The sequence below is a fragment of the Lithobates pipiens genome, unplaced genomic scaffold, assembly GCF_037356315.1.
Source record: "Lithobates pipiens isolate NorthernLeopardFrog02 unplaced genomic scaffold, aLitPip1_a1.2 Scaffold_13, whole genome shotgun sequence".
In the NCBI taxonomy this organism is placed as follows: domain Eukaryota; kingdom Metazoa; phylum Chordata; class Amphibia; order Anura; family Ranidae; genus Lithobates; species Lithobates pipiens.
Window position 1 is genome coordinate 389,427,482 of NW_027507718.1, and position 7,281 is coordinate 389,434,762.

Below are 7,281 nucleotides of genomic sequence, written 5' to 3' on the forward strand. Positions count from 1 at the left end.
CTGAAACAAAAACCGGCTTTATTAAACAGTAAGATATAATGGCCGGAGGAGGAGGATAACAGTATTAACAATTCACAGTAGTTTACAGTAAGGCTAACTGGAATGTGGTACACAAAATGGCTTTCCCGCCAACACATGCACAGTGATACAGGCTACCCTCTTCTAATATGTCCTGCCTGATTCCCGCTTATCGGGACACGTTTCTACAACGTACTATCTCAGTAGGGACTGTACTATTCCCTATCACAATCCAGCACCGGTGCTCACTCACAGTTTGTTAGACAGCTGGAGGGTCCCTTGTCTTGGCCTCCTTCATGAGGCAGGTGAAGTCCAGTTCCTAGTGCTGCAGCTTGCCCGTCTGGGACGGATGGATGAACACAGATGCGGCCCAAAATCACCACAGCTCTCTCTCTCTGCCCGAGGTGCCCGATCTTTAGCTGGATACTGCGACTCTTTATCCACACAAAGTCTCCCTCTCCTCAGGACAGACTTGACTTTTCCTCAGCTCCGCACAGGAATTCCTCAGCTGCCCACACACTCCTCACAGTTCTCTCTCACTGCCACTTCCTGTTTCCTCTCCTCTGAAGGGTCGGCAGCAACAGTGACATCTTGTGGCTAAACTGGAAATAGCAGGCTGTATATATTATAGATGGAACACAGTGCAATATAGTTCAGTAATCCTAGGGGCTGACCCCTACATGCCTCCCCGCTTAAAGGTGGCCGTCCTCGGCCTTGCTATATAGTCCATGGGGAAGAAAAGGGTTAAATCAATCTTTAACGGCAGCACAACATTGTTCATAATACATACAGTTAGACCAAATAAACTGATCAGCATTGTACCTGTTTGGTGGAACCCCTGCAGTAGACCTACTAGATCTCCGAAGGTCTTGTCTTTCTGTTAGGACTTGTCCTTCCTCCCTTGGAGCTGGTACTGGTTCTATAACAGGGGCTTCATCACGTGCAGAGTCAGGAACAATCCACCAGTCTTCAATATTATTCCCATCGGAAATGACAAATTCTGAGGAAGGGGCAGGGAGTGGTGTCCTCTGTGCAGGTATCCGATCTTCTGACCGACATGGCCGTAGCATATTCCTATGTAGAACCCTTGAAGCCGACTCCCCATTCTCAACACGAACTTCGTAAACTGGACCATTGGGATACACTCTCTTGATCACTTTGTACGGCTGTACCTCCCAACGCTCACTCAACTTGCCTCTGGGCCGTTTCTCTCGAACCAGCACCCGGTCTCCAGGTTGCAACGGAATCTCTTGGATGGGAGGACGGTCAGTATAAGTCTTTTCTTGCAATCTCTGGCCTACTAACCGGCAGATGGTCTGGAGTCGCTTGCGGTGTTCTTTCACCCATGAGGTGGTTGATCGCTCTATCACATCTTCTGGCTGTTCCAAATTCAATTCGACAATTTCTCGTCCGGCTCTACCGAACAGTAGCATGTATGGGGTATAGCCGGTGGTAGTGTGGACACGATTATTGTAGGCCCAGACTAATTCAGGCAGATAGTCTGGCCAGTGTGTCTTTTTGTCCTCCTCTAAGGTCCTCAGCATCTGAAGCAGAGTCCGATTAAAGCGCTCACAGGCCCCATTCCCTTGGGGATGATATGGAGTTGTCCTGGATTTTCCAATGCCATACAGTCGGTGTAACTCCTCCATCACTTTCCCTTGAAAGCATGCTCCTTGATCTGAGTGAATCCGTTTCGGGCATCCATAGACCCGGATGAAATCTTGACAGATGGCCCGAGCTGCAGACTCAGCCGTCTGGTCCCGAGTTGGAGTGACCACTGCAAACTTGGAGAAGTGGTCAATCATGACCAGGCAGTATTGTGGGCCTCTGGCTGACTGTCCCACGAGGAGATAATCTATCAGCAATACCTCCAGCGGTTCCTTGGTCTGTATGGGCTGTATGGGTGCCCTCTGCTCTGTGCTTTTAGTAAGCTCACACACTCTACACTGTCGGCAGACTTCTTCAACTACGACCTCCAGTCGTGGACAATACACATAACGCTGCAGCCACTGGTAAGTTTTGACTGGCCCGAAATGAGCTCCAAATTCATGAGCTTCCCTGGCTATCTCTAGTGCCAGACTCCTTGGTATGACAACCTGCCATCTTGCCTCCAGATCGGCAGGCTGCTGCCACTTGCGGTATAGAACAGCTCCATGAACCTCTAGTCTGTCCCATTGATGTAGAATTGACTTCATCTCAGCATCAAGATCAGCCCTTTCCTCTCTGTCTGGTTTTCTTTGCCGAGCCACCCAACCTTTTATCTGTCGCAGTCCAATGTCTTCATCTTGTATTCGCCCCCATTCCTCATTAGTTCTTGCTAATGCCTTAGGCAGGGACCGGGCCTCCCCGCTTGTCTGTGCTGCGACTGCTGGAGGTGTAAACTTGCGGAAGTCTGGAATTTCATCCTCTTCCTTTTGTTCATCAAGCTCTCCCAATGGAGTTTCAAAAGTAACCCTCGACAGACCATCAGCATTGGTATTCTCTGTAGCAGAGCGATAGCGAATTGAGAAGTCATACTTTGCAAGGCGAGCTGCCCAACGTTGCTCCAGGGCTCCCAGTCTAGCAGTATCCAGATGGGCCAGGGGATTGTTATCAGTCCGTACAAAGATTTTAGCCCCTGTAAGGTAACCGGCAAACTTCTCTGTCATGGCCCACACCAGGGCAAGGAGCTCTAGCCGGAAGGAACTATAGTTATGAGGGTTTCGCTCCGTATCCCGCAGGGACCTACTGGCATAGGCAATCACTCTTTCGTGTCCGTCCTGCATCTGTGACAACACTGCCCCGAGTCCGTAGAGACTACCGTCAGTAGATAAGAAGAATGGTTTGTCAAAATCAGCATAAGCCAAGATGGGGGCCGATGTCAGAGCCTCTTTCAAGGTCAGGAAGGCCTCCTCTTGCTTCTGTCCCCAGGGAACACTTTGACTCTTGGATTGCCCAGCAGTTCCTCTCCAAATCTCATTCAGAGGGCCCGCTATCTTTGCATAGTCTTTGATGAACCGCCGGTAGTAACCAGTCAGACCAAGGAAGGCCTTCAACTCACGCAGCGTTCTAGGCTCCGGCCATTGTTGAATGGCAGCCACTTTATTTTGGGATGGCAGCACCCCGTCTTTGGACACCGTATGGCCTAAGTACTCGATCTCCTTCTTGAAGAGATGACACTTCTTTGGCTTTATCTTCAGGCCATGGGCCCGCAGTCGCTCAAGTACCTGTCCTAATCGGGCCAAGTGTTCTTCAAAAGTAGCAGAGTACACTATAATATCATCCAAGTATATCAGGGTAGCTTCAAAATTTAGATCTCCCAGACATTTTTCCATCAGCCTCTGAAAGGTTCCTGGGGCATTAGACAGCCCAAATGGCATCCTATTAAATTCAAACAGACCCATGGGAAGTATGAATGCTGTCTTTTCCTTGTCTTGTTCAGCCACCGGTACCTGCCAGTATCCACTTGCTAAATCCAAGGTGGAGAAGTATTTAGCCCGCCCTAGGGCTGTTAGGGACTCTTCGATGCGAGGCAGAGGATATGAGTCCCGCACTGTGCACGCATTCAATCTCCGGTAATCCACACAAAATCGAATGGTGCCATCCTTCTTCTTGACAAGCACCACTGGGGCTGCCCAGGGACTTTGACTACCCCGAACCACTCCTGAATCGATCATCTGTTTCAGCAATGTCTTCACCTCTTGATACAACTTGGGTGGAATCTGTCGATATCTCTCTCGGCTTGGGGGAGTGTCCCCCGTCGGTATCTCATGGGTGATAGCATCTGTGCAACCAAAGTCATTGGCATTGCGGGCAAACGCAGCTTGATTCTCCCACAGCATGGTTTCAACTGCTCGTAAATGATCCGGACTTAGAGCTTTCACATCTATCTCCATTTGTTCCAAGATGACTGTCCCATTCCATTCTGGGGTCGGTGCCTCTGCAGGCTTTGCAGTAACTGCCAAGGTCCAAGCAGAATTGCCTATCGGAGCTAGAGTCACTTCTCCCTGACTCAGCACTTCTCCCCGATGTAGGTACACGCGAGCCAGTTCCACTCCTGGCACCAGAGAGACTTCCCGTTGTCCAACGTTTACAGCTCTTATGGGTACTCGTCCATTTTGGACTACTGCCAGTGTCCGGGCCACTAGGACATCCTGACCTAACTCTCCCAGGCCTGCAGGCTCAATGATCACCTCCATACCTTCAAGGTTGCGGGAGGTTCCCACGGGCAAAGTCAGTATAGTCTCCCGATCAGGAGGGAGGGTAAGGGTAGCCCTTCCCGGCACTCGAATATTTCCTACAGACTGATGTACTGGGACACTCTTCTGTGTCCCACAAAACCGGATTAACCGTTGAAATGCCTTTTGCGTTGGTTTGTGTGGAGTGGCATTCTTCCAATAGCCCGGCCCCCTTTTAGTGAACATAATTTGATCCAACTCTCGCAGGATATTCATGCCCATTATCACCGGTACATCTTCTTTGAAGGTTTCAGGGACCAGCAGGATACCTTTTTTTCCAACTTCCTGTCCACACAGACGTACATTCATCCATACGACACCTGTGACAGGGATTTGTTGCTGGTTAGCTGCTGTGACCCGGATCAATGTCCCCTGTTCTGGCTTGGCCAGTGCTTGAAAGTAACGGTTGAAATATGACTGAGGCATGGTCGTTACCTGTGATCCGGTGTCCACTAAACAGTTGACTGGAATGCCTTCAAACTCGGCTCTTATGGTGGGACATCCTGCAACCAGGTGTTCGGAGCTGTGCTGAGTGGCCTGACACTCTACTTCCCCCGCAGTGTGCCTCATTACTGCGGGGGCCTGAAGTTTAACGCCGGCTCTGGGCGTCTAGGCAGGTCCCTCCGGCATTCTCTAGCGAAGTGTCCTTTTTCTCCACACCGCCAGCACTGAGCCTCTCTGCGTTGTTCTCTCTGTCTGTGTGCGGGAGGCGCCCGTAGGCCTGGACTGGCCGAGCTCACTGGAGGATATTGAGGGACTCGGTAGGTGGGAATACGTGGGTAAGGATGCTCTGGTGCAGGAACCATCGAGGCAGTCTGATAAGGTTGTTGTTGCCCCAGATATGCAACCTCAGGGGGGTAGCTCAAATCCATCCGTCTCTCTATTTGCGTCAACTTCTCATGCATGAGACCCAGGGAGCTTTGTAGGTCCTGCACCACTCTAACCAGGACCTCTTCATTCTTCGCAACCCCGAGGGAGGCGGTCTGGGTCCGTATCACTCCAGAGGCATAAATTTCTTCTTTACTTCGCTCCACGGCCTCAGCCAATATTTGCCGAAAATTCAGTGTAGGGTCCACTCTGACTCGTTCCCGTAGGGCTTGTCTCAGGTGAGAGCTGTAGAGTCCCAGGATCAATTGTTCCCTCAGTATCCGGTCTGCGGATCCCATGGCGGTTATCCCGTCTGCCTCTTTTTTCTGTATCTCAGCCAGTACTTCCTGTAGAGCCGTTGCATATTGTGAGACCCCTTCATTTTCCTGCTGTACCCGGTAGAAGAACTTTGCCCGGAGGTGGTCCGCACTAGCTGTTTCACCGTATATTTCTTCTAGAAAGCGCACAATCTCTTTCAAGGTACTGCGCGTAGCTTCCGGTTGTAAGCAAACAGTTTTCCGCGCTTCACCCTCCAGGGCAGCCAAAGCAATTTCCACCTGTAGCTCTGGGCTGACATTGTAAATTCTAGCAACGCTCTGTAATCTCGTCACCCAGTCTGACAGTGACATGTTCTGGCCATCAAATTTTGGCAACAAGTTAAAAAGCATGCCCATAGGGAGGGTCCTTGTAGGGGTTCCACCATTACCTAAGGCACTCACATCAACATCAGGTACGTTGCCTTCAGCCGCCTCCATCTCTGTAACCGTATCCTGTTCGTGACGCCACTTGTAGCGGTCAGAGGTATAGGAGACCGCAATGCAGGTTTCAAGTACGGGACAGCAGACAAGGAGGCTGAAACAAAAACCGGCTTTATTAAACAGTAAGATATAATGGCCGGAGGAGGAGGATAACAGTATTAACAATTCACAGTAGTTTACAGTAAGGCTAACTGGAATGTGGTACACAAAATGGCTTTCCCGCCAACACATGCACAGTGATACAGGCTACCCTCTTCTAATATGTCCTGCCTGATTCCCGCTTATCGGGACACGTTTCTACAACGTACTATCTCAGTAGGGACTGTACTATTCCCTATCACAATCCAGCACCGGTGCTCACTCACAGTTTGTTAGACAGCTGGAGGGTCCCTTGTCTTGGCCTCCTTCATGAGGCAGGTGAAGTCCAGTTCCTAGTGCTGCAGCTTGCCCGTCTGGGACGGATGGATGAACACAGATGCGGCCCAAAATCACCACAGCTCTCTCTCTCTGCCCGAGGTGCCCGATCTTTAGCTGGATACTGCGACTCTTTATCCACACAAAGTCTCCCTCTCCTCAGGACAGACTTGACTTTTCCTCAGCTCCGCACAGGAATTCCTCAGCTGCCCACACACTCCTCACAGTTCTCTCTCACTGCCACTTCCTGTTTCCTCTCCTCTGAAGGGTCGGCAGCAACAGTGACATCTTGTGGCTAAACTGGAAATAGCAGGCTGTATATATTATAGATGGAACACAGTGCAATATAGTTCAGTAATCCTAGGGGCTGACCCCTACATGCCTCCCCGCTTAAAGGTGGCCGTCCTCGGCCTTGCTATATAGTCCATGGGGAAGAAAAGGGTTAAATCAATCTTTAACGGCAGCACAACATTGTTCATAATACATACAGTTAGACCAAATAAACTGATCAGCATTGTACCTGTTTGGTGGAACCCCTGCAGTAGACCTACTAGATCTCCGAAGGTCTTGTCTTTCTGTTAGGACTTGTCCTTCCTCCCTTGGAGCTGGTACTGGTTCTATAACAGGGGCTTCATCACGTGCAGAGTCAGGAACAATCCACCAGTCTTCAATATTATTCCCATCGGAAATGACAAATTCTGAGGAAGGGGCAGGGAGTGGTGTCCTCTGTGCAGGTATCCGATCTTCTGACCGACATGGCCGTAGCATATTCCTATGTAGAACCCTTGAAGCCGACTCCCCATTCTCAACACGAACTTCGTAAACTGGACCATTGGGATACACTCTCTTGATCACTTTGTACGGCTGTACCTCCCAACGCTCACTCAACTTGCCTCTGGGCCGTTTCTCTCGAACCAGCACCCGGTCTCCAGGTTGCAACGGAATCTCTTGGATGGGAGGACGGTCAGTATAAGTCTTTTCTTGCAATCTCTGGCCTACTAACCGGC